The 18,127-nt window shown below is 40.0% G+C and overlaps 1 protein-coding gene across 1 annotated transcript in view; it reads right to left on the bottom strand.

The window, feature by feature from the left end:
- Positions 1–18,127, bottom strand: part of LOC122886346 (receptor-type tyrosine-protein phosphatase F-like) — a 164,126-nt gene that overhangs the window by 74,793 nt on the left and 71,206 nt on the right.

Genomic DNA, 18,127 nt, shown 5'->3' with positions numbered 1-18,127 from the left:
AATGGTAACTAAAGCACACAGTGTTCCTCTGTGGTTTTCTCTCTCTAACCTTTAAAGTGAAAGAAGGGGAAAGGTAAAAAAATGTTTATTAAATGGACAGTTTAGTGGCCAAATATGAGCAAAACAATAGATTTCTTAATAGATAGACTCTGAGCAAGTGGCTGATATTCAGTGTGTGGGTATGAATAAAATGCTGTACATTTAAGTCTAAAGACCTCTGCTGATTGCCAATGTTTGTACATGTAACACATGGTTGGGCCCCCCAAATCACTCCATCTCTTAGCCATAAAATGTAGCTTCCCTCTAGGTCAAGTATAAAGTAACTATATGGTGGAAACCAATCGATTCAATTCAGGCATAACACTGTCCTGTCAATCACACCTAGCCAGTTACCCTAGGGATTGTGCAGAACAGGACTGAGAAGTCTGTCATACCATATTTTGAGGTGAATGTCTGAAGATTTGTTCTATTTCCCCCCAAATTTACCTGCAGCAACTTCAAGCTTTGTAACATACAGTAGCCCACAGAAAGGAGTGAAAGAGTTACTGGGGGAAAATGCTATTTATGCTTTAGTGCTTTGTGGAACTACGCCTTTCACTGAAGAAACTGGAATATCAGCACAGGATATTTTCCACCAAACCCTCTTGTATTGCTGCCTATAGAATATTTATGATTAAGATTATTGGCAAATGTTCCTGGGCTGTGAAAAATGCTAACCATTGGTAAAACAGGGTGAAAGACCCCAAAGGAGTTATTACACGAATCAGCGGCTCTGTCATATCAGGAAGCACAAACACGGAATATTTTAAAAAGGCAAATAGCTGCTGCAAAGCTTATACATGAATCTATCCCCTATTTCTGCTTAATGTATGTATTAAAGGTGAACTGTTATTACCACTGGTGGACATTTTTTTTCACAGTATGTCTGATTAGTGGAAAGTGCACTGTGGCTTCACTTGCAGTGTCAATTCTAACATGGGAAATTGCTGAATGGAAGACTGACCGGGTTGCATGTACAGTAAATATTATACATAGGTATTGCATGCATTTCTCCGCTTCAAATGTTATTTTGGGTGCCCCGGTAGCTCACCTAGTAGAGCGCACACACCATGTACTATGGCTGAGTTCTTAATATAGCGGACGGTTCGATTCTAGCCCGAGGCCCTTTGCTGGCATACAGCAAAGGGCCATTTTCCTGTCTCTCTTCAGTTGTTCCTATCCAATAAAGGCAAAAAGCCCCAAAAAAATAATCTTTAAAAACAAGTTATTTCCATAGTGCGTACTGTTACGGGAACAGGAAATACCCTAGGTTAGTTACTCTTTGGGTAGTGTAACCAAAAAAAAGACATATTCTTCTTCTATTCTTCTTCTATCGACATCTATTTCTTGAGCAAACAAAATGGACTTCATTATATAGGAAACAAGTTCTCTGGCCAATTTAAACTATTCTCATAGAAGCACGAAGGTCAACAAAACCTCACACAACCTGTTCAAAACATGATGCTAAAAGAAAAGATAATAAATGACTGTAATGTAAAGATTTGAGCTGGACTTTTTTTAGTTTGTAAGTTGTGCCCCTTAAGAAAATGGGTAAAACTTCACTTACTGCTGCATTTCCAACTTTATGTCCTAATATGCCGTTGTGCTCTCTGAAGTTGACTGACTGAAGATGATTGAGTCTTTGACATGCAGGCCTGTCACATTTTTAACACCCTGCCTCAGGAGTCTAGGCTTGCAAAATCACAGTGATTCAACTCTTAAAAATCACATTATTTTTTGTACTCACAATGTCAACTTGTATGTTATTTTTTAAAGTCACAAAACACTTTAAAAGAGATAATTAAGCTAATTAACCTTAAAAACACCCCCAGAGAACAAACAGTTAATTATTTAATTTGGTTAGAATGTAAAAATGCTCAGTATGAAAAGGTGAAATTTCTCTAATAGTTGCAAAACCATGTAGCCCACATTGAACACAGCTTTCTAAAGTTGCCAATGTCCTTGGCTTTTGGTAAAAAAAAAAAAAAAAAGAATAATTGAAAGTTCTCTCTATACACATACTTATCAAAGATCTTGTCAAGCTGATGGTAACATTGGAACCCTGTCTGTCTATTCCTACTACTGCAACTCCTGCGGCTGGCCTTGTCTGCCAACTTGTCATCCTGGGAAGACAAAGACATGCCTTTGTTCAGTCCTATTTAATTTGAAGGGAAAAGAAAAGAGAGGGAAAATTTGGGGAGAATCCAATGAAATAGTGCAGGCAATGCAGGTTGATGTTTGTCAAGATAGAGGGCATTTTTAATAAAAAGGCCCTCTTGTGCTGGAGTGTAATTCATCAAAAAAAGCTCCACTTCTCTGTCTTGTCTGGGCAGGAAAATACGGGTAAGGCAAAAATCCTGCGATAATGTCACGTAGGCGCTCCATTACTAAGATGAACAGCACTGAAACAAAAAACAAAACAATGTCTTCTGTGACACTTGTAACTATCAAACTGGTAATTTTATGCAGACTAAACAATCTCAAAAGATGCATGCTGCATGCAAACCGTTGTACTGCAACTGATCTAAGATAGTATAGTAGATATATCATACTGAGGAGTCCAATCTGTCTTAGAGCAATGGTAATTAAAAGGGCTGTTTTATTTGTAAAGTACTTCTGTGATACAGTTGTTACAACACAAAGTAGTAGAAACGCCCAGGATTTACAAATGAGTAAGGCCAGAGGCAGTGCCAGAAAGGTGTCGGACGTAAAGCTAGGTACACATGAACTGGTTTCTCCATGATGTGAAAAATAAGGACCATTGTTCTCGAAACAGCCGTTTATCACGCACAGAGTCATACTGCAATATGAGCAGCTTAGTAGATGAACTTGTTTACAGTGGTTATAGCAGTACGGTAGAAAAGCGAGGGCAGAAGGGGAAGGCTTAATGTGGTTTTGTGGCTGTACTACTCAATTAGGATAGCAGTGGGGGCCTTGCCTATACACAAAATGCATGGGGAAACATTGGCAACATTTGTAAAGAGAAGAGGCACTAGTAATATGGTAATTAGTAAAATTAAGAAAACATGATACAGTAATCATAAAATATTGTGTCAAGGAGGTGTGCCTCTGCTGTAACAGCCACAGGCAGGTGAGGTAAGATTTAGATGAGAGAAGAGAGAGGAAAAAAGTAAAAAGGAGAGGGGAAGGGAGGAGAAGAGGAGGGGGCAGGGGAGGGGTGCATGCCAACCTCCTGCCAGCTCCAATTACCAGTGTGAGTGGAGTGTGGCAGCTAGGGCGATGGGTCTAATCAGAGCCCTGCTGAAAGAGACCCGTCCCAGTCCTCCTGTCCCACTGGGAGGCTGCTGGAGCTCAATCCTACACTAGCGTCAGCCAGCGTTTTTCCCTCAGCCCAAACACACTCATCTCAATGGGGGAAAACACTCCAGACACCCCAGTTCCTTCATAACAGGGGAGCCCTGACACAGTGGCACAAGATACAACAGTTCTGCATAAAATAAAAAATGCCTGCTTCATTTCCATTTCAGTATGCCCTAGTATCTCCTTCCTTCTTATACTCAAGTGCAAAAAGTGGTGATTGTCATGAAACATATGTCTAGGAATATTCATGAGAAAACATTGCTACAACATGAAGAAAAGTTGTGTGCATGCTTGCAAGCTGCCTACAGCATCTTGCTTTATTCTGTATCAATAGTTAATGTTGATAACGTGTGTCATCAACAATGAAGGTGATAGAGTGAGCCTTTAGTTCTTTAGCTTATACATCTGAGCCGATCTCAATTCAAGCATGATATAAAAGGCCTTATGATCTCTATGTGTGCTTGTTTTTAAGTGATGGATGACAACAATTAAAGGTGATGTCTCCTTTGGTGCAAACCAAAGGACCTCAGTGGCAGCAACACAGCTAATTGCCTCATGAAATATTACTGCTCTAAAATCTACCCTTTTAAACATACATCAGTGCACTGTCTTTATACTGTAGGTACAAAAAAGGTTTATGCACTTATAGAGAATATGTAGGCCATTTTGGTATTTAATTTACCTGTGTGTGAGGATGTGTAGCATTTAGCTCTTAATTGATGTTTGAAAGATCATTTCAATCTATAGTATTTTGTTAAATATGTTAAGTATGAAAACAACAAAGTCTCAGTGTTTCCTATGTTGAACCGCTTTTAATTATTCATCTTTCTGTTAGTCCAACCTGTGAGGGAAACTAAATATAGTGCAATAAGTGTTGTGTACGTCTCAACTGGTCTTGAGTCAATATGGCATTGAAAAGCAGACAAGCTGTCTGCAGAAACAAAGCGCACAGCCTGCGGCTGTTTCTAGCCAAGAACATTGTCGAGACAGACATTTGCATCTGCATGAGACAAGGAAGTGTGTGAGAGGTGTCAGCGGCAGCAGGAGGTGCAAACAGAAAGCCAAAGCTAACATGAGTTCAACTGAAAGAACTCTATGAATAGTTGGGTCGCTGATGGTGCGTAAGACATTCAGCAAGTTCACTTGGAAAATGTTTAACTGCAAAGGATTTATGAGTAGCAGCACAATGGTGCAGTGGTTAGCACTGTTACCTCACAGCAAGAAGGTTCTGGGTTTGAATCTGCTGTGTAGAGTTATGCCTGTGTGGGTTTCCTCCAGTTTTCTCCCATAGTCCAAAGACATCCAGGTTAGGTTAATTGGTGACTCTAAATTGCCTGTAGGTGTGAATGCGGGGACCTGTTCAGGGTGTACCCCACCTCTGTCAATGTCAGCTGGGATCGACTCCAGCCCCCCAAGACCCTCATGGATGGCTAATGGATGGATGGATTTATGAGGAACACAAAGGTGATGGTGGTATTGTTGGACAGTGGTAATGGAGAAAAATGTGGGGATAAAAGCGTTTCCAGTTATGGTAACAATACATCGTTACAGCTGTTGTTTATGAACATTTCCTGTGGTTCAGGAGTTGCAGGTGTTTTTTTTCTGAAATCGTGTGACATTCATGCTGCGACTAATAGGCCTCAGAGAAAGGCAGACAGACCCAACTGGTATTCATGTAACTGCCTCTGTGCTTTTGACTTGCAAAACATCGCAGGGCAAGGTTTTCTCACATGTTCTGCCATGAAGGGCATGTGAGCAGGAGCCTCCTGCTCTTCAGAGAAATACTAGTTGGCAGAGCTCCCACTGCAGAGGTCTCCTCAGCAGGGATGACACGGCACACCCCAACATCAAAGACCTGGCAAGGAGGACATTGATGTAATACTGTTGTAATGACATGAAAATGGTGAAAATCTCCATGGAAATGAAGGCATGTACAATGTACACTGAAATGTGCATTGAAATACGCCTGAACATCTTGTTAAGCCTGTTGTCTCTGACACGTTATCTCTTACACCAGGTGTTATGGCAGTTGCTATAGAGATAGTAGTGCATCAAACAAACAGTGCTCAGAACATGAACTGCACGCACAGACACACCTGCACGCAATGGACCATCACAAAAACAGTCATAACAAAAACACTGTTAATGCTGTTGTTGATGCACTCAGTGCTACATGCTAGTGGTCGTATCACTGCGCTGTTATTCTGCTGTTTATCCAAGTGGAGTAATGCATGCCATGACCTTTGAAATAATACACTTTTTTGTCTGGCTGAGCAGAACATTTGGCCTTACTTCCTCGCCTACAGGCAGATAATCAATAACAGTCATCTAATCCCCCCCCAACTCCTTCCTTTCCTTCCCTCCCTCTCTCCCTCTTTTTATCATCTCCCTCTCCCTTCACTTTCCTATTAATCTCTACTTTTCCCTTTTTCTCCTATCTGATATCATACTTCCACTGTCGTCAGTATGATCTACGGCCCTGCCAGATGCCCTGCGCCTGTTATTTATGCTGCGGCACACCGGTTAGTACATAACCATGGCCTCCGACCATTATTGCAACTCAAGGGTGGTCTTCTGAATTCACATGGTTATGCTGACCGAGTCACCTTGTGGGACAAGGCTGCATAGAATCACATCCTCCATTAACTACGCTATACGAGTAGCACAGCTGTAGGCTTTCATTATGAGATTACAGCTCTACTTTGCTTTGTGGTCCTACCAACAGGAGTTTGATTGAAGACCCTTGAGATTATAGTATTACGAAGTACACGGTTTGTGGTTTACTATTCATTTTAATGTAACTGCCTCTAAGATGGAAAAACCTAAGGGCTCATGGTAAATTTCTGCGGTAATATGATGTGGCTAATAAGACAGGCTATTCCTCCAGGTGTCTTGGAAAAAAGAACAAGGACAGGACCAAAAATCAGGAAGCATGACGGTTAATGAAATCGGTCTACAAAGGAAAGCAGAGCACTGGTTTGCAAATAAATGAATTAATTGATCTTCTCCACACCTCATATTAATCATCGGCAGCGCTTTATTGTGACATATTTAGTGTAATTACGGCAGATAGGGATGGCTTTTATGAGTTCTGAGAAAGGCATTGGATGTAGTGGAATGTGGCAGGTTCTGTTAATTAAATCCTCACTGACTGGGTTCCTGTGACAGCCTTTACTTATTCTCTCTGTCAGAGATAATGAATAATACACAGAGTATGTGAGTCAATGTCGACAGCCTCAACTTTGTAGTGGTTTGCAGAAGTGATGGATGTTCAAAAATATCACATTGTGGCATAACCTATTAACTGCTCACCTTGAAAGAGGCAAATGCAATAAGTTCATCAATGCTGGTCAACAGTAGCAAAGAGACAAGAGAAACATGACTATGATGGTAAGGTTGAAACATGACCTTCGACCACAAATTGCTTGATGGCTGGTACCATTCTGTGGTTATAGGGAATTTGCTTGCAGCTATGAATGTTTTAAGCAGTGATTATATCTCATTCTACTACCTGTAACTAAGCCAAAGGGAGACCTGCTTTCCCCAACAGTCACAGACAATAATTGGGTAATGTATTGTTCTTACCTTACAAATAAGTAAGTGATCCTAACTACTTGGTGTCTACTTGTCCCTAAAACTGTTGGGTTAAGTGTTAAGCAGAGCAGACTTGAATCCAGTGCTCAGTCAACCTTCCCTTGCGAAACAAGTAAAAAATATTGATGCAGATGTAATGCATGCAAAATCAACAGTGCCTTTGACAGCTGTAAGCAGACCAATCAACTACAACCTTGAAAAACAAAGCTTAGCAGCTTAGAGAAAATGGGACTATGCCTCTTAAACATGAGAAAAATGTCAAGCTTAAGGCCAAGCTATATGGCTGATAGTGAGTCAAGCCATTCTCCCGTCTTCTATGGCCCAGTGGCTAAGCCAATAGGGCTTGGTGTGTAAATGTGTGAGGAAAAGGGGTCAGGGTGAAAGGACTCCCATTAGCCAGCTCATTGAGTGTAGGTATTAGAACCCCCCTGACATGCAGCAGGCCCATCCATCCATAGCCAGTCAGGGCCTGGGGAGCTGTTGACTCACTGGCCTGCAGAGCTTTAAGGTGGACCTTGCTCTTTACCTGCAGGGGTACATGCCCAGGGTGTCATTATTAACAAATGAAAGGAATGTCAGGTGTTTTTCCCTCCCTTGTACTGTGTTTTGTTTAGTTTTTTCTTATACAGAAATAGGAACATCTGCACAATATGATGCAGCAAATGCAATATAATACAAGCCTAGCAATAAATAGTTATAATATCACATGCTGAGATTGTATCAGTGATGTGATACCTTGCTAATTTTTGAGGTAGTGTGTTGTACTAAATAAATGAGGGTGGGCAAAACATTAGAAACACTATTAAAATTGAATGAACACTGCCAACCTGGCCTAAAAATAACCATAGAGGTAAATCAATTTGCAGGCTTTCATATAAGATTGTTAATTGTTTTCCATTGTACAGGGAGTTCTATTTTTCTGGTGTGTTGTCTGTGTCTAATAATTGGTTTTGCATGACTCAGAGACAGACGCAGGCAGCTTTCGCTATTATCAACATCAAAGCGTTTGGATCAAATCATCTATACTCAACCAACCTATACAATGTGCAATTATGAACTAGTGCTAATAATATGTAGCAATTGTTCAAAATCTGTGAAATCAAAAGTAATTTTTCTCTTAGGTCTACACAACGTTAATAAACCACATGTAGCTCAAAGTCAAAAGTAGTACCTCTACAGCAACATCAGGTTTAATACGCATTGTTTCTCTGAAAAAAAGTAATTTCTTGTATTGAGTTCTGTGCATTTTCAAATATAACTTCTGCTTTTATCAACTGTTCAGCAAATTCTACTAGTCATTTCAGCCCACTTCTGATTTACAATTTATATTGTTATGGTTTTCCTGAGCCGGGGAGAGGACATTACATGTAATAGACCTCGTTGTTAATAACAGAAAAATGCAGAAAGACCCCAAGATTGGGGGACAGGTTGAACCTTGGCTGAGCAAAAAACACTTTTAACTAAAGTAAGAAGAACAGCATGAAGAAATGAACAAATTGATTTAAATCAAAATTACAATGTAGCTGTCTGCAGGGCTCAGGCTGCTCAGGTGTAAGTAAGTGTTTGACTTGCATTTGAACCTTTGAATATCAGTTTGATTCAGGTGCACATTTGTGAGTGACAGTTTCACTCTGTGTGATTATATTCAGTGAGACGGCTTATATTTCTGGAAAAATAATATTGGATCACATTTAGATGCCTGCTTCTCTCTCCCTGTTGGCCCCTTGTCTGGTTTAGAGTGAACTACAATGTTTCAATAAAAACTTCTGGGCTCAGATAATCACAAACAAGTGCATACAAATGTAGGGACTGACACAAAATGAATCAATCCCAGGCAAAAAGGATAACTTGTTACCTTGCTTAACAATCTAATGGAGGAAGCAGTATGTCACTCTGAATACACGCATGGTGAAACACTATTGATAATCACATTGGTCGTGCTCTAATAAACAAGTCTTCAGTAAAATCTGTAATTGAATAATGAAAGCCTGTTGCAGCAGTTTGTGGCAGATATTTAATAGCAAATGTCAATTCACGGATATCCCTGTCTGTTCCTGACAATGTGCAGATATTAACGGATGTGCATGTCTTGTCACATCTCCAATATCTTCTGAAGCCCAGAGACAACATCCAGACAAGGAGTTCAATATGTCCTGACAATCAACAGTGGCCATATCTTCAAGTTTAAAACACTGAGAGGCTATAGCTCTGCTCTCAATAAACGTATGACAGCAGCCAGAAGCAACAATGCTTAACTGTACAAGCTATGTAGTGTGGAGTGTGGACACATTAAAACCTATGCAATACTGTGCAAACCAGTACAAGAGCTCTGCAATAAGTACTACCACTGGGGAGCTAATAAAGAGGTGATGATTCAACTTTGTGGTATTTGTATGGCTGTAGTTTGTGGTGTTGTATTGGATAACATATTATGAGATGTTCTTGTTTTTTTCCCCACTGTGATCTTCAAACAAAAGCAGTATTTGTTGTAGGGCTGTTACTGTACAGGTGTTACTATTATTGTGCCCACCCTGTGTAGGTGACTGTACACAAGAGACAAAGAAAAAAATTTAAATAGGCATAATTACTTTATGCTTTGCAAGAGGAATGGTTTTGATGCCTTCGTGAAAATAGACTGGACTTGACATCAGCATCATCAATGCATCACATGATACTAAAGGGAACAATTTCATCTACATTCATTTTGTCATTTTGTTTTTCCTGTTTCTTGTGCTTAGAGTTTGAGCAAATGTTTTCTTTGGGAGAAAGTGGAAAGCTCTGACACGTTAAAACACTCTTTGAAAACCACTGACCCACTTAAAATAAGATAAATGCGTCCCAGCATTAGCCTTTCCTTAACACCTTTCAGGATGTTGAATTTTTCCCAAAGTGGTTGAAGTTATGGGATAAATTAGAGAAATGTAAATCTGCTCTTGAGTCATTAGGACAGGCTGCAGATGTGTTTTGAGGTTTTAATACCAAATTACATGCTTTCAACAATTTAGAAAGTGGTGGGAAGCAGCCAAAGCTGTAGTGATCAAGTGACTTTTAAAGAACTGGTCTAATTCACCACCTGAGCTAAAAAAAAAAAAAAAAAAAAACAAAAAGAGTTACATTTTGCAGTAATTCCAATTCAATTAAAGTCTGACTCGATTGGTTCTTCTATATTCTATCAACCACTTTTTAAATGTTATTTTTACTCATTGACCTCTCTCTCTCTCTTTCTATCTCTCTATCCCCTGAGGCCACAGACATGATCAGCACTGACGGTGCAGACATACCAGACATCGCAGTCTTTATAGATACAGCTTGCCAAAAGCATGGAGCAATTGATGGACAAGTACAGATGATAAAATGTTGCCTCAAAGCAAGAATGACTCCATCCAGATGTCCAAATTTAACATGAAAAATCTAGTCCCGTGTCAAACAAATCTCATGGGACAGATCAATTAACCGGGGTCAGTTTGACTAGTAACTGAAAATTTTAAGTTATCTATCGATTGTACCACATTCATCCTAAATTATTGCTTAGGATGAATGTTGCTGCTTCCCGGTTGATTCTTATTTGTTGATCAGACTAGAGCAGAAGGTCAGAGATACACAAGCTGGCAGGGATTCTTAGAGTTTTAGTGTCCTGCTCAAGGAAACTCCAGCAAGGTGGCTGCTGCTGGTTAAAACCGCCCATACCACCCCCAAAATCTCAACAAACTGCACATCGGCATTCCTGTGCATAGAACAAATGCTTCGTTGGTTGAAGAGCGACGAATATCTGGCAGCATCAGTTTAATATTTCAATTTTAATATTATTTATTAGACTGATTTTCCAAGGTTGAAAACAAGTTTATCCTTGTGGTCTTTTTAATTCCCTGTGCATTTTGGTTTGGTAAATGGGGACTACAATATAGGTGCTACAGCCCTGACCAAACCTAAAAAGCAATCTGTCCCCCTTACAATGCCCAAGTCAGGTAAGGCACAAGTACAAGGTACAAGTAAGGATGTGAGGATGCAGATTGTATGGCCAGGAGGGTGATTCTACCCTGCCATATTGTGTGAGTCCTTGGGAGAAGCATGCATAGACAGATGCAGTTTGTATCTGTCAGGCTGGATATGATCTACGATGCTGGGCCTCCAGCCAGCAGATGGTGGGAGAAATTAAATCTGTGACACAGACTGTCACAATGGAGCTCAGAAATACAGTAAGGGGGGTGTACACCTGTAGATCGGTATGTGTGTTTGTGTGTGTGTGTGTGTGTGTGTGTGTGTGTGTGTGTGTGTTGCCTGTCCCTGAATGGTTTTGTGTGCATGCAAGTTTGTGCTTCTGTATTTCTACAGCATGGTGTTACAAATAACAGCCTCACCTAAAACAGAAGCCAAACCTGTTCTACCTAAAGTAAACCCAAACTTATAGGGAACAGCTATTAAAATGGCAGCATGAACATTACAGAAACCCACTAGCATTCAAAAAGAGAATCAGAGAGAGTGAAAAAGTAATGTGGGGAATTGCAGTTACACAACAGACCTTATTTTGGTCATTGTGGATGATTTGAATAGTGCGAAGGAAAGGAGAGGATTAAGTTGTTGGAAGAGCAGGGCTCTGTATTAAATCATTCCGATATAGCTTCTGTATGTATTTATTTTGCCTGGGAAGAGGCGCAATGCGATTTCTATGCTGTTTATCCAGTCAGGTTTGTTGTCCACACTTGCCTGGCTCCTGAGATATTTATTACTGGCATTGTGTCGCAGTCATTTTTTGCCTCTGCACCAGGGACTATAATGCATGCCAGGCAAATAAAGGCCTTCCATAACCGATGAGGCCGTAATTTGTTTACTGCCACCAAACACAGGACCACTAAATGCAGTCAACACAGTAAAGCTGGGACACTGTATTGAATTCCATTTTGAAATTTTTTGAACTGTGTGCAAAAACTGATGAGTTTTTAACACTGCTGTATAATTCTGGCCTCTTTTCCAATCAAAAAATTAGAGAGGGATAAAATGGACTCATAGGGCAGAACTATATTAATACTGCTGTATCACTCCAAAGTTTGATGTTTGACATGTTTTCACCAAGAAAGGGCTATTTTTTCTCCACTGGAGAAGCTTTGAATCCTTGCATATTTCTCACTTGACCTTTCCAAAAATTACATTTTTTTCTCAACATTACATGTTCAGAAGCGAGTTGCCAGGGAACTTCAAAAAAGGTCTGCAGCTGGTCTGAAGGAGAACATTTCTAATTCACGCTCTGACAGCAGAGGATTCCGGTAATGATGGGGCTTTTGATCTGGTACCATTAGATAACATTCCTCCTTTCTAGAGACAGGTCTGCTGTCTCCCAAAGGACAAGAGAATGTTCACCAGCACAGCAGAAAAGTCACAGAATATACCTGAGTTTCTGCTCATATTTAAGCTATCTTCTCGAGTCACCAGGAGCTCTGCAGATATCAGTTTGACATTTTTATGTTTGTTTTAGCTTTTTATTTTGGAGGAATTTTGCTGAAACTTTTAAATGTTACAGTGGGTGAGTGTAAACAGATAGGGTTAAGATTTTCACTTGCTTGTGGTTTGATAGGATATTTGATTAATACAAATGACCACAACCACTTTAGCTGGAGTTAAGATTCGCAGCTTTCAACTTGTTTTGGAAATACAGAACTAATGCAGAGCAAATAGTATTGCGAGCCATTTCATTCTCACGCCATAAAAGGAAATAAATGCAGCATCAGTTTGTACAGTGCTTTTTTCTCTGTGATATGTGATCTCCAATTAGATGTTTGTGTTGCATCTCCTTACTACGATTCTTGCTGATTTGTTTTTACTTGGAAAATATGCATTATTATTTCTAAGTAACAAGTCTCAGTCACTGTAGGCCTTTCCCAGGACTTGTCAATGTTGCAATTGCCTGGTTGCTGATGGAAGCCAATCAAAACCATGTACCTTTAAGGATTTTGTTCAACGCAATTCAATTTGGCTCTGGTTTTAGGGAGAAAATATGTCAGCTTCCAATTCCATTCCAAAACACTCTTTTCGTTCCACCACAGAGTCTCATCAGTTTTATCATCACCATTAGTTGTCATGACATGGTTGTGATACTACCTTAGTCATTTCTTGATCTCAGATCAAGACTAAGGTCATTGCATCTTACATTTTGCATGCTCATCAAATGTTAACAGCGCTGAAAATATGAAATATTAGCTTGACATGGAGAAGTGGCAGCACACTGCATTTAAGACTGATGTTGTGAACTGAGATGTCTTTTCTGTCCGGCAGTAGTTTATTTCATACATCACAGAGACAAGCACCATTAACCTAAACATTTACTGAGGCAGTTCGATTCAAGAGGGGCGCTCAAGGTCAAAACATTGGTATCGTTACCCAAGTAATGAGTCATTGTTCCCTCTGGTCATCTCTCTATACTACCCTACAACGTCATACCACTGTCCACTATATATTAAACACAGAGAGCGAGAAACAGTGATATAACAGAGAACGGAGTAGATACAAAAAAAAGTTATAGAGTCAAGATGGCAGAAACAGAAATGAAAGAGAGGGGAAGAGAAAGGGAAATGAAAGACTGACGGCAACAATATTTCTCAATCACACGTCCCCCTTTGGTCTCAGCATTGTCTGCATCATTATTTATCCATACAGGTCAGAGCTGCACACAGCTGACAGACTCTCTCTCTTGCACACACACCTAGTCTAGGCAGGATTGATTTGAAAAGTGATTTTGCATTTAGACCATTATTAAAAACATTGCAGTGAGAAAAAGATGATTATAGCTGAGGATCCTTAGATTTTAACTTATGACAGTGTGACAACAACAAAGAAACACATCGCTGTTCTTATCATTCTACCGCTGTACTACACAGACATGCACACACACTGAGAAATGGCTGCGCTGACTTTGGGCCTGTATGTAAGTCTCAGTGGTGTGACCTCTCGGGCGGGGGCATGAGAGCCGCTACGAACAAAGAGCAGGGCTGTTACAGCGTGACAGAATTACAGAGTGACTCGAGACTCATGACTGCTAAAGTGCTAAAGCTCGACTCGGCTTTTGAGCGAAAACATGCCTTTGCAACGCCCCACAACGGGTGAGCGGCAGGCAAAACTATACAGTCACAACTCCAACTCAAATCATCTGCTCAGGTAAAGAAAAAGACCAATTTTCAACACCAGACATAACATCCTCTGTGGACAGAACTCCAAGAACAGGTTCAGTATGACATGCGTATCAATTTCAATACAGCTTAAATTTTTTATACAAAAGTTGGGTAACATTCATCTAAGTCATTATTTGACAGCCTTTGACCAAGCCATACTGACTCAAAAAATGAAGTAATAGCCAGTGAAGTCAACTTAAAATATAAAGTGTGAAAAATCATTGCAAAATCACTATTTCAAGAAATCCCTTGAAGGGATTTTTTTCAAGTCCCCTGGTGTTACATAAAAAGTTGTCAGTACTGACACAAGTGGACCCATTGAATTAGGCTAAAAATCACAAGCAAGTGATCCAGACAGAATAATGCACTTCTGAACCTTAGTATTTTCCTTTATACATTACAGCCTTCCTTTAAGAACACTAAAAGCATGTGTAAAGCTGCACCAATATGACTGTCATAATTCATATTTTGCAGGATTGACATAACAAAATAGAGATTATTAATCATAATGAATGTTCGACCTTCCTTTGCTCAGCTAAAAACTACAATCCTGATCGACTTAGTGGTATAATGGCTTCACCATTCTCACTGTCTCTCTGAATGGGAGTGCTCAATATGTTATGATGACTTCATGTGGATGCAAAGTCCTTTAAGTACTTTAAGTCATGTGAGGCGTTTCTTTTGGAATGAAAAATTAGGACGTTTTTCAACCTTATTTATTCAGGGAAGGTTGACTAAGATGTGACATGTTTTTAAGCAATACTTAATTTCTCTTTACACATTCACACCCGGGACAGCTACAATCCTCTATTATTAGTCCCTGAGCAGCTTAACTGACTCTTTGCCTTGCTCAAGGGCACCACAATTAATTAAGTTTACAGAAGCTCAGCAGGTTTCTAAGTCACTTTCTCTAGATTTGATCATTTTATTCAAAACAGCAACATTCTGACATGACACCGACTTCTAAAACCTTAAGGCTACCACCGCCCCATTAAAGAGGAGGGTCATTAGTCTGGTTGGTGCTGCCACAGTGTTTTCTTGTGTATTGCTGCTGATATGAACTTGATGTATTGCTAGGCTACAAACAATAGTCTAAAAATAGAGCCGAGCTGACAACATTGCCCCATGAGGGTGTGTGTGTTTGTAAAAAGTGTGTTTGTGTCAGTGAATATGCATAAATGTGCGTATGGTTGTACGTTTGTGTCTGGTTTGCATGTCTGAATGTACGAACAGGCTCCAAGTTGTCCAGCACACCCTCAGGGTTCTGGACGAGCAGATTGAAGGAGTTATTTTGATTAAACATGATGTGTGGTTCTGTTCTCTACCAGCCTCTGTGATTGCCTTAAAGGGGACCTATTATGCTCATTTCCAGCTCCATATTTTTATTCTGGGATTCCACTAGAGTAGCTTTGCATGATTCACAGTAAAAAAAAATCCTAATTTATCTTATACTGGCCCTTTAAGCAGATCCTCAGTTCATCCTCTTCCTGAAACAAGCCGTTTTAGCTAATGTCTCTTTAAGGCCCCCCTCCCTAAAGCCCACTTTCTTCTGATTGGCCTGCCGAGGGGCAGCGAGCCGTTGTAACCAGTTCTCTTTATACACCCAGTGCTGTGAGCCCACACCACCACATCATTGTCTTGCTGGTGTGCTGGACGGCTATGACAGCTACAGTAACTTAGCTTGGAAAATAGCAATATGGGGCAGTGAATTGGATGAATTTTCTGTTTATCAGACCACAAATGAGACAAGAATTAGGTTGGAAAAACAATAGACGGCCCCAAAGCGTAGTGTTTCTGGGGACTGGGCCGCACTTTATTCACTGACTTTGGCGAAACTGGATCATATTTTATGGAGAAAATATTTTCTGGTTTTCCCTCTGATGTCCTTTGGCTGCTCTGCCTCAACTCTCTGTGATTTATGGAGTTTCCTGATGGAGAGATACCTTTAAAGTAGCTGCTAACTGCTGCTAACTGTAACGTTAGCTGCAATTAGCGGTGCATGCGAGTTAAGCTGACGTCACACAGGCTTGAAAGTAGAAAAAAAACACTGGAAACCTAGTGTTCAGAGCAGTCTGATGCCTGAGCTTTTTGCTCACAGGGATTTCGTTTACAATTGTTTATTCAATCATTTAATCATTATTTGAAACTTTGGCCATGTTTAATATGAACATCCGACATTGTAATATTATATATATGACAGAAAATAAGGAAAAGCATAATAATAGGTCCCCTTTAACACTTGCAAGTCTTCTTCTGATAAAAAAGAAAAATGTTGACGGTCTAATTGGAAGGTTGTCACAAATTCTACAAAAACCAAACCACTTATTTAAGGAGTGTAATCCTTCATTACATTCAAAGATTTTCCTCTGTTTGCAATTTGATGTATGCTAATAAATCAAATCAACTAGGCTGCATCAAATATAATGTAAACTACAGTATATGTCTAACTGATGAATATCATTTCAACAATTACAATTATTAACATTTACAGTTAAATCTGTATGAAGATATTTTTGAACAATAACAAGTGGAAATACTCAAAAACAATTTCATAGCAACAAGCCTTTATAGTATATCAGTTTATACCATTATCAGTTTTGGCAGAGATTGCTTATTTCCAGCAGAAACAAAACATCTTGGCAACATCCTATTAAAGTCCTAGATTCACCAGCCACTTGTTTACTTTGGCTGTCTGCCATTTCACTCTGGACAGGTGGCGTAGAACTGGCTTGCTTGAGCTTGTAGGCTGAGAGCAGTAGTAGGTTTTTTTTATCAACTTACATTGTTTTGGTTTGTCAGACCAAAACAATGAGCTTAAAGTGGCTCACCTCTGTGTAAAAGTGCAGACTCAGGTGTAGATTTTTGGTGGAACCATCAACACTAGTAACCCTTATGTATTACAGTCACTCAGTTTAATATTATTATAAAGAATTGCTTAATGCAGCTTTAAATAGCAGTATATTATGAAAAAGAAATACTATGTGTTGTAAAAATGTAACTTTTCATTTCATTGTGACTTTAAAGATTTCTTTATAACTGTACGTTCACATGTGGTTCAAGCCTAAACACAGACACTGTTAGTAACACTGCCATGGTCAAAGGTCTGGTTCTCATCCCATGCTGAAAATATATGCAGTCAATGTGTACCCTATAGCTTGAAGCATCCATCATATGGCATGTGTCTGTATGGTACTCGACTCTGGGGTTAGCAGCTACAACACTGAGCACAGGATCACAGTGAGGAGACGACTTCATGCAAAGCATGTCTGCTGGTGAGAACAGTTGCTCGCTGTTGAGTAAGACTGTTGTCCGCCTTTCTATTCCACTAACTGAGGGAATCCGAACTCGATGTCCTATTTTGCCCCCCAACACTAACTGTGATTAATCTCATCTCATTAATGTGCACTTCATGTCATGTTAGGGCTGTTTGTTGCAGGCAACAGCATTCCTCACGATACAATGCAAAGCAGGGATAGAAAAAAAAACTTTCTTTGCGCAGGAGAAAAGTCCCTTCGGGAAGATTACGCAAGCCTAGCCGACAATATCATCAAATCAGCGTTGACAGAGAAAAAGGGAAGGGTGGGTGTAAAAAAGACGGGATTCAAACAGGGGATGGAAAGGCTGTATTTGAATGAAAGGGGATCTGCTTTAATGCCAGTGTAATGGCTATGGACGGCCTTAATCCCCCCGCTGGCTAGCTCTGGAGCTTTTTTCTTGAACGTTTCTAATGAAATCAACTCCTGCGGTGACAAGCACCCACATGACAAAATTACAATCAACTAAGGAAGAAATTTGCACTCACAGCTCAGTGATATGGAAGGCTGAGCAGGGAGAGGTGCAGTACCCCTGTTCACATAAATCACATACATTAACTCTATGGGCCAAAAGGGGAAAGGAGGTCCATGGAGGTCAAACTAGCCTGCAGGTATGGAGGGTAGCCCTATATGTGGAAACACAAACATTGTTTATATGTCCATGTGGAGCAATTGTTCTTAAAGTTCTCTGTATAAACA

Source organism: Siniperca chuatsi, linkage group LG13 (genome assembly GCF_020085105.1).
Source record: "Siniperca chuatsi isolate FFG_IHB_CAS linkage group LG13, ASM2008510v1, whole genome shotgun sequence".
NCBI classification, from domain to species: domain Eukaryota; kingdom Metazoa; phylum Chordata; class Actinopteri; order Centrarchiformes; family Sinipercidae; genus Siniperca; species Siniperca chuatsi.
This window is presented reverse-complemented; position numbering and strand designations above follow the sequence as displayed.